The sequence below is a fragment of the Cebus imitator genome, unplaced genomic scaffold (genome assembly GCF_001604975.1).
Source record: "Cebus imitator isolate Cc_AM_T3 unplaced genomic scaffold, Cebus_imitator-1.0 Scaffold152, whole genome shotgun sequence".
Classification (NCBI taxonomy): domain Eukaryota; kingdom Metazoa; phylum Chordata; class Mammalia; order Primates; family Cebidae; genus Cebus; species Cebus imitator.
Window position 1 is genome coordinate 4,741,557 of NW_016107467.1, and position 13,588 is coordinate 4,755,144.

Consider the following 13,588-nt stretch of genomic DNA (forward strand, 5'->3'; position numbering starts at 1 on the left):
CAAAAAACCTGGGCACAACAGATGCTGGAGAGGTTGTGGAGAAATAGGAATGCTTTTACACTGTTCGTGGGAGTGTCAATTAGTTCAACCATTGTGGAAGATAGTGTGGCAATTCCTCAAAGATCTAGAAATAGAAATACCATTTGACCCAGCAATCCCATTACTGGGTAAATACCCAAAGGATTATAAGTCATTCTATTACAAAGACACATGCACATGTATGCTCATTGCAGCACTGTTTACAATAGCAAAGACTTGGAACCAACCCTAATGCCCATCAATGATAGACTGGATAAAGAAAATGTGGCACATATACACCATGGAATAATATGCAGCCATAAAAATGATGAGTTCATGTCCTTTGCAGGGACATTGATGAAGCTGGAAACCATCATTCTCAGCAAACTGACACAAGAAGAGAAAACCAAACACCACCTGTTCTCAGTCATAAGCATGTGTTGAATAATGAGAACATATGGACACAGGGAAGGGGACATCACACACTGGGGCCTGTTGGGGGGTGGGGGAGCTAGGGGATGGATAACATTCGGAGAAATACCTAATATAGATGATGGGGGGATAGATGCAGGGAACCACCATGGCATGTGTATATGTAACAATCCTGCACAATCTGCACATGTACCCCAGAACTTAAAGTATAATAAAAAAAAAGTACTTCATAAAGAAAAAACAAAAGTGAAAGATAATTTACACAATTTCTTGCCAATAACTTTTATATTATCTAACTTAGTCTTTATTTTTACTTTTTGAATGGAATTTTTTAAGAACAGTTTTAGAGTCACAGAAAAGTTGGGCACAAAGTACAGAAAATTTTCATATGCTCCCTGCTCTCACACACACATAGCATTCTCCACTAACAATATTTTGTGCCAGAGTGGCACATGTTTTAATATTAAAAACCTACATTAACACATCAATGTTACCCAAGGTCCATAGCTTAGGATACACTCTTGGTGTCATACATTCTATGGGTTTTGACGAATGTATAATGATATATATCTACTAACAAAGTATCATAAATAATAATTTTATTGCCCTAAAAATCCACTGTCCTGTAGTCATTCCTCTATCCACACCCAGTGCCTGGAAATGATTGATTTTCTTCTTGTCCTGCAATTTTGTCTATATTTTTTATTCTGGTGTAATAAACATAACACAAAGTTTACCTTCTTAACAATTTTAAGTTTACAGTTCAGTGATATTAAATATATTTATAATGTTGTGCAACTGTTCCCACCCTTCATCTCCATAATTCTTTTCCTCTTTTAAAACTTAAATTCTATTATACACACTAAACAATAATTTTCTATTCTCTCATCCTGAAGCCCCTGGCAAACACTATTCTAATTTTTGTCTCTATGGTTTTGACTGGTATAATTACCTCTTATAAGCAAAACCAGATATTAGACCAGATTATTTCAGTTAGCATGTCCTTAAGATATATCCAAGTTGTAGAATATATCAGAATTTACTCCTTTTCTATATGCTAAATAATATGTCATTATACCCAGATATCACAATTTCTTTGGATTTAGATATATCTCTCATAGAGATATCATGTGTTTTTAACTTTTCGGTTAATCTCTGTTTTAACATTTCATTTATATTTAAAGTAATTACTCAAACCAGAAGGGGCTTCTGTCTTTTTGCTCTTTGTTTTCTATATATATTATAGCTGTTTTGTTCCTCATTTTCAGCATTATTGTCTTACATTGTGTTTAGCTGATTTCTCTTTTTTTTCCAAGAGAATTAAATCATTTATTGATTACACAAGATAATAGATGATACACAAGCTTCATTCCCATCCATAATTTTATCTGGTATTATTCAATTTAGATATATTGCATAGGATGTGCCAACAATCATTTTTATAACCAATAATTCCATGATTTTGCTTGAGTAATCCCTTTTAACAGTGAACTTCAGGTTACAACAGTAACTATCAGTTCAACTACACCAAGGTTTCTGAAGACAATGGCTTCTCCACCCAAGCAGGTTGTATATAAATTCCAAATAGAATCTAACATCACCCTAAAGGAATTCTAACTTCACATTGTTGGGGCAATTTACCAAGACAGCTTCAGAGTAGACAGATTTTACACAGCACATCAAAAAGAAAAAAAAGATATTTATTCAGCATCACGATCAGACTATTACATTTAGCAATCAACTGCATGGGTGCAAAAAAAATTACATTAAAACCCTTTGTTGGAATGCTTTACACTTTCCACAGAACAGAAACTAAAATAACCTGTTATACAATTAGTCACAAATACAGTACTTAAGTTTTTTGCCCATACACATGAGTATTTGTCAAAAACATTTGTAGCAGCTAGGCCCTGCCCCCACTGAGCTTGGCTGAGTTCACAAATCTGTTGTAACCTATAGCTTCCCTGTCACTTCTCTGGCTCTCCTGTCCTACTAAGCTGTTTTCTAATTAAAATCTTCTGCCACTGCCATAGCTATTGCTGCCACTGGAACCACCATAACCACCTTGGTTTCCTTGTTTGGCAAAGTATTGGCCTCCACCACCATAGGGGCCAAAGCTTCTGCTTCCAAAGTTTCCCCTCTTCATGGGTCCAAAATTTGAAAACTGATTGTTGTAATTGCCAAAATCATTGTAGCTTCCACCACCTCCGAAACTGCTTCCATCATTATCAAAGCCATTATAGCCATCCCCATTGCCACCATATCCACCACCACCACGGCTGCCACCAAAGCAACCATGACCACTGAAGTTTCTTCCATGACCTAAGTTGTCATTCCCACTGAACCACCTCCATGACCACCACCAAAGTTTCCAGAACCACTTCGACCTCTGGCTGGATTAAGCACTAGCCATCTCTTGTTTTGACAGGGCTTTCCTAACTTCACAGTTGTGGCCATTCACAGTATGGTATTTCTGAATGACAATCTTATCCACGGAGTCATGGTCGTCAAAGGTTACGAAGGCAAAGCCCCTTTGCTTGCCACTGCCTCCGTCAGTCATGATTTCAATCACTTCAGTTTTTCCATACTGTTCAAAATAATTTCTTAGGTGATGTTATTCAGTATCTCCTTTAATGTCACCAACGAATATCTGTTTCACAGTTAAGTGGGTACCTGGTCTTTGAGAATCTTCTCTTGAGACAGCTCTCTTTGGTTCCACAACTCTTCCATTCACCTTGTGTGGCCTTGTATTCGTGGCTGCATCCACCATCTCCACAGTGGCATATATGACAAACCCAAAGCCCTTGGAGCACGTAGTGTTTGGGTCTCATTACTACACAATCCGTGAGCATTCCCCATTGCCCAAAATTGCTCCTCAGGCTTTCATCGGTTGTTTCAAAGCTCAGCCCTCCAATGAAGAGCTTCCTCAGCTGTTCGGTCTCTTCAGGAGACTGTGACTTAGACATGAAATTCTTTCTGATTTCCTTTTGTGTATATTGTATCCCTACCTTCCTTGTGGTTGCCATGGGAATTACATTTAGCAGCCTGAAGTTATAACATTCTCATTTGCGTTTTTGCCAACTTAAGGAACATACAAAATGCTTTGCTCTTAATGGCTCCGTTGCCACTCCTTTTGGTTGCTGATGTGACAAAATTACATCTTTATACATCTGGTGCCCCAAAACATAAACTAATAATTCTTTTAAATTCATTAGCCTCTTAAAACATGTGGAAAACAAAATGTTGTGTTACAAACCAAAGTTACAATTATTCTAGCTTTTAAATTGATAGCTTTATTTTTAATGTAGTAGTCTCTCAAATCATGAAGAAAACCAAAGGTAAAGTTACTACTTACTATTGTAAGTAAAAATTACTGTTGTTACAATATTGCTAGCTTTTCTAATTGTCCATGTATTTACCTTTATTGAGGTATTTATTTCTTCATATGACTTTGAATTACTGTCTACTGTCCCTTCATTTCACCCTACAGAACACACTTAAGCATTTCTTGCAAGGTAGGTCTAGTGGAAACAAATTTTCTCAGATTTTATTTATATGGGAAGTTCTAAGTTTCTCCCTCACTTTTGAAGGACGGTTTTTACCAGATTAAGAATTCCTGCTTAACAATTTTAAAATATTTTATCATCACATTAAATATTTTGGTCCACTACCTTCTGTCCTACAAAATTTCTGATGAGAAATAAGCTGTTAATATTACTGGGGATTCCTGGTATATGATAGGTCACTTTTCTCTTGCTACTTGATTTTCTCTTTGTTTTTGTCTTTTAAAAGTTTGATTTCATACTGAGTGTCATATATCATCCTAGTGTTGTAGAAGGAGCAGTTGTCTTTACAGTGGTGGTATTGCTGGAGGTGGTAGAAGTAGCAGTGGTAGCAGTAAAATAGTAGAGGTGCAGCCCATTATGACTGTTTTATGGGGCCACAAATTTAGATTTAGCTCAGTGCCAAGCAGTGTCAAATACAAGGTACTAAATTCATTTCAAACTGACTAGCACTCATGATGTTTCCTATCATACCATTAAAATAAGTTTGATTTTAATGTGTCTGTGTGTCAGTATCTTTAATTTTATCCTCTTTGAAGTTTGTTGAGCTTTTTGGATACTTACATTCATGTGAGAAGTTTTCAGCAATTATTTCTTCAAAGCATCTCTCTCACTCTCTCTTTCTCTCTCTCTCTCTCTCTTTCTCTGTCTTCTGGGGCTTCCACAATGTATACGTTAATTTGTTGGTTTCCCAGATATCATTTAGGTTATGTTCATATTTACTCAATATTTTTATTCCTGTTTCTCAGAATCAATTTATATTGTATCTCCAAGTTTGCTTATTCTTCGTTTTTTCTACACAAATCTGCCTTTGAATCCCATTGTAAATTTTCCATTTCAAATACTGTACTTTTCAGCTCCAGAATTTTAGGTTCAGAATTTCTTTTTAGTTTTTCTATCTCTTTATTGATAATTACTTTTTGCTCATCCATAGTTTTCTTGACTTTATGTCTTCCTTTAGTTCATGAAACAGCCTTAAGACAGACATTTTGAAGTTTTGTCTATGGATTTGCCATCAAGTCTTTTTAGGTATAGTGTCTGTTGAAGTTCCTTCCTTTGAAAGGTCATGCTTTCTTATTCCTTTGTGTGCTTCGTGGTGTTGTTGTAAAAAAATGGATATTTGAATGTAATAATGTGTTATCCCTGGTAATCTGACCCTTCTTCCTTCCCCAGAGTTTGTCAGTTTTTGATGTTCTTTTTATTTATTGTTTCGCTTTTTGTATTGTTGTAAGCTATCTCTCATTCTAGGATCAGCCTGAGGTATAATCACAGATTCTTGTCAAGTCTTTTCTGAACCTATGACTTTCCCTTAACATACACAGTCACTTTTTAATGTTTCCCATATATACAATTGCTTTTGAATATATTAATGTTTAATTCCTGGCTCTCAAAAGAGGAAAAAGAAAAAAAAAATAAGAGCGGTGGGGAAGCACTGGAAAGTCACTTCAGCCAGAGGTGGAGGGGCTTCCAACAATGGGAGATATGCAAAAACAATGGCAGTTCATGGCTTGTCTGCTACTCTCTGATCAGAAGCAGCTTTCAGAAGACCAATCCCAAATATCCAGAGGGCAGTGTCCTTTTTGTCCGCCCTGGCTCCTTATAGTTCTCTGCAGGCTCCAGGAACATATGCATTGCTGTCTGCCCCAGGGATGCAGGTGGAGAATGGATAACGGATGCTATGCTGAGGGCTAGAATTGGTGGAAATTAACTGCAATTTGACATCCAAGCATTCTCCTGGATGTTGCAAACCTTCAATAGACCCCAGAGTTCCACATAGTTACATCAGACAGATTCTACCAGTGCTATTGTTATCTAGATGGGGAGACAAATTCCTAGTGCTTCCTACTGCAACACTTTTTCAGAATTCTCTGAAATGAACTCCTTTGCAGAAGCAAAGAAGTTGGTCTTTGTTGGGACTACAGACAAAAAATCCCTAATAGTAGTAGTACTGATTATAGAGTTTATGGGTTACAGTTACTGACAAATTGTGAGCATTGATTATTGATGCTAATGAAGCACTCTTCTACCTGGTTCTATTTACTCAGTAAAATAAGAATCAGTTTTTTAGCTGAGGATGAGAAGAGGGTTTGAAACAGAAAGGAAAAAGCAGAGATTGATAAAATAGTTGAGGGTTTATGCAAATTAGAAATTATATTGTTAAACCTTGGAACAGCAAAAGTTAGTAGGATCAACAGATAATAGGTCCTGTTAGGTTGAAAGATCACTGAAGCTGGATAGATAAGAAATGAAAGCTGAAAATGGAATTTTTGAAATTAAGATTATGGAGCCGGTGCAGTTATTGACAATAAAACATCTAGGTTATGGTCATGAGAGTGGGTGGCTAAGACAGTATGGGAGACAAAATTATTAAAGGACAGAGGGACAAGGAACTGAGACAACAGGATTCTGAAATGGATGTACCTGTTATTAAATCACCAGAAATTTTAACAGAAGTTGCGGTTGAGAGAGTAACAGTAGCCCATGTGCTATAACTCTCAACAATGTGGAAGAGGAAACCCAAGAGGGTGCCACTGAGTAGAACAAGGAAGAGAGGCAGTTGTAGAGTGTGATGGCATGAGCTACAAAAGGGCATTTTTAGGGAGCTTCAAGAAATCATGGCCTGAAAGGAGCATTGAAAAGCACAGAGACTCTATTCCACCTTCAGGCTCAGAGTTTGAGAGAAAATAGTCACAGCTTAGAGAGGGTAGCAGGAAAAAAAACATCTTCAGGGAAGAGCTAGTATTCAATCACAGCTAAATTGTTATTGTTATGGGGATGTTTAGAAACAAACAAACAAAAAAAACTCCAAAAAATAGAAAATATGAGTTAATTTATTGGAACTATGAATTCCACAGGCCAGAGCAAGAGCAGAACAGCTTTAGGAGTCAAGGAGAGTGGGAGGTGGGTCAGACTGAGACCGTCATTGCCATATGGGGAAAGGGCTCTGCTGATAAAGGCTTCTTGCAAAAACTAACATAAACAGAGACGTGGGACATGGCTACATGAACTCTGATAGTCTGTGAGACAGATTGTGGTAGAATGGCAAATGTGTGTTGGAGGGGAGGGAGGATGGTGTTACTAGGAGCACTAGATGATCTGGACTCTCTTCTTTCACTCTTATCTAGGTTTGTGAGGAAACTCTGGAAAGGAACAGAATCAGAACTGTGTGCATATCCATACCAGAATATTAACAGTGTATATCCCGATATGGTAGCATTATGCATGACATTGGCTTTTTCATTTTTATTTAGTAGTTTAAAGTGCAGTTGTCCTGCTGTGTCAGTGGGTTCTTCATCTGTGGATTCCACAACGATGAATAGAAAATATTCAGAAAAAAAAATACCACTGTACTGAACACGTACCACACTTTTAAAATTCCTGGAATTTTCTAACCAATAGAGTGTGACAACTATTTACATAACATTTACATTGTATTAGGCATTATAAGTAATCTAGAGAATTTTTAAAGTATATGGAAGATTGTCTGTAATTTATATACAAATACTACACTATTTTATGTAAGGAATTTGAGCATCCATAGATTTTAATATCTGCAGGGGTCCTGGAATAAATCCCTCACAGGTACCTGTATTTATTTTAAGTGACTGTGTATTATGGAATCTATATGGATATACACATATGTATATATATGCACAGACACATAGAGACACACACACACACACATATATATATATATATCCACAATAAATATGTATATATGTATGTGTGTGTTGTCATTTTTCAACTTAAGTTGAAAAAATTGCCTAGAAGTGAGAAAACAAAAATAGAGCTCCAGATATCTAGTGATCTTTTCAGGAAGAAATCTTTACATCTCTATTTTATTTCAGCTGTATTTTTGAAATTACTTGGCTAAAGTAAACCCATGTTCCTAGAGAAAATCATTATTATTTTGCATAAAGTTTTGATGTCTGAGACTGAATAGAGTCTAACAATCATATTTATTGATGTGACAGTTGTTAAACACTGAACAGATGTCTCCATTAGAGCCTCCATAATGATTTCTAGATAGTTTTATGGAGATTTTTACTTATTTTGAAGCTACATAGTGATTATTTTCCAAAATGATTGCCTTTTATTTCTTAGTTATGTCTTGTATTTCTTATCCCCTAATCTGGAGACTATTAGGCTCTCATTATTTCTTTCCCATTCTTCAGGGTTGTTGGGAGGATTATAAGCATGAGCTCTGGAATTAGACTTTTAGTGTTTGAATCCCGTTGATGTCTAAAAGATATGGCCTTTGCCCTCACAAATTTGCAATGTAATCATTGAAGAGAGACATGTACATCAGTTTCTACAACACAATGTAGACAGAAGTAAGTATCATAAAAATAATATTGGCTGAAATGGTAGAAAATATCATAAAGGGAATGGCTTTTGAGTGGAGATAGAATAAACAGAATGTTTTAGGAATAAAAATGGTTTTAGGAATAAAAATGGTGTTAGGAAGAAAAGAAGTTCAAGCAAAGAATGATTTTAGTGAAGATATAAAAATGATGAACTGCCCTCATGTTCAGGGAAGGGTCTAGAATGGTGGGAGTAAATATTGAGTAGGGGAAAATTGAGAGATGTGGTTAAAAATCTTGTTTGGACATGAATACCAGCCTAATAATTCTGATTTGCTTTACTGTCCATTTGACTTTATGGATCATTAAAAAAATTTAGTATAAATGCTAATAGCTGGTATATCTCCCTCTAAGGTTGTTTCTGCACATGAGAGCAATCAGGAAAACATTTTCAATCAATCACTTATTTTACTAGAGGGTGCCAGGCAAATGGCTTTCTTGATTTTCTTTAATCTTTAAAATTGACTTAATGACTATTTTTTTAAGCTAATTGGGTAGTTCAGGGCAAGTTTAAATGCAAGCAAAACACTTAGCATATGAGAATGAGTGTGTAAATTCACAGTAGGAGCAAATATCAAGGCAACAAGAAAATGAGAGCCATTTGTGAGTCACTGACCACCCACATCTGAGAGTCTTTGCTGGATAAACATCATTCCTTCACTTGGAAAGAAATTAATGTTTTAGAACAGGGGTTAGCAAACGTTTTCTATAAAGAACCAGATAGAAAATATTTTGGGCTTTGCAGGATAAATATTTTGGGCTTTGCAGGCATAAGGACTTGATTCTACTTTTATAGGGTGAAAGCACCTGTAGACACTATGTAAATGAATGAGCACAGTTGCTTTCCTTTTAAACTTTATTTGCATAGTGAGTAATGGGTCATATTTAAGCCACAGTCATAATTTGTTGACCTTATTTTAGAAAATTTTGGGGAACATGTGTGTAAAAAGTTGAAGTAAACAAATGCAATATTAAGATACTATCACATAATGATGAATGTTCACCAAATGTTTTCCTTAGGTATCAATGGAAACCTGGCCTGACTTTGATACTGATACTTCCAACTAAGGGCAGAATCCAGAGTCAGCAAAAATTATTATTTTTTGTATGTCTTTCACTGCTACAGAGCAAACAATCAATTCATCTTAGATTAAAGGAAGGCATAGTTTAATAATAAATAGATCTCACAGAAACACAAGCCCAGAAACTGCCATACAGCTGGGTCTCATGAGACAGAAAAATGGGAGTAAAAATTTAGGACAGTGCCAGGTACTTTTCTCATTTCAGCCCACAGGCAATCTTATTTTTCTTTTAGAAAAACCCTATAAGGCTGGGTAGCTGGCTCACACCTAAAATTCCAATGCGGGAGGACTGCTTAAGCCCGTTGGTTATCAGCCTGGGCAACATGGTGAGACCTTGTTTCTACAAAAATTAGCTGGGTGTGGTGGTTCATGCCTGTGGTCCCAACTACTTTGAAGGCTAACATGGGAAGATTGCTTGAGCTTGGGAAGTCAAGGCTGCAGTGAGCTATGATCATGCCATTGCATTCCAGCCTAGGCGACAGAGTGAGACCCTGTCTCAAAACAAAAATGAAAACAAAAACAAATCCTATGAGATTAATGCTGATATCATCCCTATTTTACAAATAAGAAAACTGAGTCACAGACCACTGCTGAAGAATTGTCTCTTGGCCACAGCTTAGAAAATATTAGAGTTCAGTTTTTTATCCAGCCAGTTCATCTCAGGAGCCAATAGTCTTAGACATTGCCCAACTGAATTAAGTCATTTTGCTCTTCAAAGTTTGAGCTAGACTGTGAAATCAAGTAGGATTTATCTAATCACAGTAGCCAACATCTGTGAATAACTTAATACATGCCAAGGCTTTATACCAATCAGCTCCTTTAATCTTCACAACCCTACTCTGGGGATATAAAAAAAAGAGACACTGTATCACCTAAAGAGATATCAAAATGCAATTGGTAGAGCTGGGACTCTATCCTGGTGATTCTGCCCATAGAGAGTATACACTTAATCTTTAGGGAAAGCAAAATAATCTAAAAAAAGATAGCATAGGATGTGCAAAGACCAGGCCGCCAATCAGAGAAAGTATTAATGGGAATAGCAAGATACTGATTTGCTAGGCAGGGTATTTTCCAGATTATGGAACCAATGAAGGAGGATAATTTTTTAATATAGGAAGCAACTGAGAACCACTGTAAAGTTGACAGCCAGGAAGGTTCGCTTGATAGCAGTAAACCCTGGAGACTGTAAGAGGGTGAAAAATGAGGGATCGGAAAGAGATCATGAGTTTTGTGTTATCCTGCAGAAGAGTGAGAGTAGTAAGAAACTGAGTAAAGGGAATTACTTGGAGACATATTTTAAAGGAAAATATGATTTGAGACTGACAAGTCATAGAAGATGAAGCAAAAAAGTCAAGATTAATTCACACGCTCAGCCTGGGATACTTGACAAATGATGTTATCACAGATAAACTGAGTAAGTTTAGTTAAAGAAGCCAGTTTGAATTAAAAGTAAGTTTGGTTGAATTCACTCGCAAATTTAAAGAGATATGCCCTTTTGGCAATTACAAATCTAGAGATGAAGCATAGTTCATAGAGAATAAAGAATGAGAAAAGTCATTCAGTTCAGATGTGAGAACACCATCAGTTACTCATGCCTAGAAGGTCAAATTCAACAGTCTGGTATGAAGTGAAGGTCTTGGGATGCAGGGGGGGGAAATAAGGTGATGATTTAAAACCAATAGAAAAATCTGAACCTGAAAATTTAATTCAAGAAATTATGAAATATACATAATATGATAATCAATGTAGTCCTAGGAGTACTCGATTCTTCAATAGAAAAAGTACATAGCAATAATTTTGGGTAGTAAGCATGGTGGTCTTCCTTTGGAAGTCAGAGAAGAAAGGCATGCCAGAAGAAGTATAGGAGGACTTGTATTTCAGGAATGTATTAAATAGAATAGCAACAGTGCAGGGGAAGTGAAGTCTAAGAAAGGGATTGTTCAAAACACCCATATGCAGTTAGAATCAAATGTTGTAGTCTAATAAGATAAGGTCTGGATAAGGGATCATAGTTTTTTTTTTTTTTTTTTAAATACAGGCCTCTCGTTACATTTAAAAGAACACAGCCCAACTATCAGTCAACAGGTGAGGGGAAAAAAGAACTGGTATATACAGACAGTGGAATATTACTCAGCAATAATTAAGAATAAGCTAATGGACTACTGGTCTATGAAATAACATAGATAAACTACTTTTGCATACAATTTTGAGCATAAAATAATAATGCCAGATAAAAATATATACTGCATTATTAAATTTTTTTTAAAATTTCCATAAAACTAACTAATTTCTATTGATGGAAAGTAGATCAATGATTGTCTGATAAGGTATAATAGATTATAACAAGGGTAAGAAAAAGCTTAGGTATGGTGGATTACATTATTTCGGGTGGTTTCATAGATATGGTTGTATGTAGGTGTGTGTCAAAACATTGAATTGTGCACTTTATGCGCAGTGTATTGTATGTCAGTTATACCTCAATGAAACCACAAAGTAATGCATTTGCATAGGGTAAAAATGCTCATGTTAAATTTCAAGGAGTTAATAAAAATGACAAATGGAAATACAGTTATCAGGAACCTAGATCACATAGCACACATTCCAGAACACTGTCTATAACATAAAGAAACTGCAGTGGATGACTCTAGAAAAAATAATAGTTTTCCTTTCTTTTTTAAAGATGGTGAAGATCTAGTTTTTTCTTACTATGTATTTACTTCTCCTCCTATAGCTCCAAGGTAAAATATAAGTGCCATTTGTTTTTTAGTAATATTTTTTCCCAGAAGCAGAATAAGTTGTAGAGAGATGTATTTTAATTATTTATTGAAAATGTAAACTGCTTCAAGCAATATAACACCATAAATAAAAATGGCTGATTTTGAAAGCATGAGAGTGTACACAAGTCTGATAATTTCGATTCTTCATCAACTCAAAGAGGCAACATGGGAACATTTTACATAACCTTCACTCTCCTTGTCACAAATTCGCCCTTAGGGAAACTAATCTTGATGGAGATGTCTGACTGTCTTGCACAGGGAAAAATGCATATGTGTGTAATCTCAAGATGAAATTTTAACTATGATTTTGGTGAAGTGTTTGAAATGTGACTAAAAATATAGTTTTCACCAAATTACTAGAGTGTAGTTTTTAATGATGTTCTCTCTCTGTTTTTTTAAATCTGTGGATCTGTTTTCAAGCTATTCTAATAGCTAACATTTTTATTTTTACCACCCAACTCATAAGGCACCACTGTTTGCCCATTATCATGTAAGATTTAATTTTACTGATCATTGCTTATAATGTGTGACTAGAGACAGAGAACAACCTTCCCTATCCAAACCCCATTTTCCCTTCAGGTTAATAGGTTTCCCTTTCCCAGTCACTGAGCATTGCAATTAGAACAAAAAGAAAAATTTTTGTTGAGGTATATTTAGAAAAGAAAAAGAAGGAAAATCCTCTTTTAATATTGATACTGCCTTTCTCTCTAGTTTATTAAAAAAATCAGCCCATGTATGAAGAAAAATCTTTAATTAATGAAGTCGTCCTATATTGTAAGAGGGTTCCAGGATATATCTTGCATACAAATGTTTTCATCTTTTTAAGGTAATTCTATTAATATTCCTGCTGTGCTCTAAGGGTCTTAGTCTGAATACATTTATCCAGTTAGCAAGATTTGGGGGTGGAGGCCATTTGTATTTTATTCAATTCATGTTGGACTTTAGTTGGCGATTAGACACAACAATCTCATGTAGGGTTAGATATTCATGTATGGTTTATATGAAAGTAGATTTCACCTCCACAATCATATGTACATTGAGTGTGCCTCATTAGATTTCTGTAAGAATGACATGAATTGATGAATTTGAACTTCTTAACAAATTACATGACACAGAAACCACTCCATAAGTGTTAGATAACCATTTGTACATTAATGGCAGAAATAAGGATATATATTCATATTTTCATGTTTTGGCCTAAAATAACTCTAGATATTAAATACTAGATCCTGGTGTGGGAAGGTTTTTTTCCCCCTCTTTTTAAATCAGGGTGGAAACAGCAGATGGAGGACAAGGATGGGGAAGACTTTTTTCTCTATATCTTTGTTACGTTTTTGGACTTTAATCTGTAT

The 13,588-nt window shown here is 35.6% G+C and overlaps 1 pseudogene; it reads right to left on the minus strand.

Annotated features, from left to right (window-relative positions):
* Positions 1–2,458: 2,458 nt before the first annotated feature.
* Positions 2,459–9,030, minus strand: LOC108314393 (annotated as a pseudogene).
* Between the last annotated feature and the right edge of the window lie 4,558 nt (positions 9,031–13,588).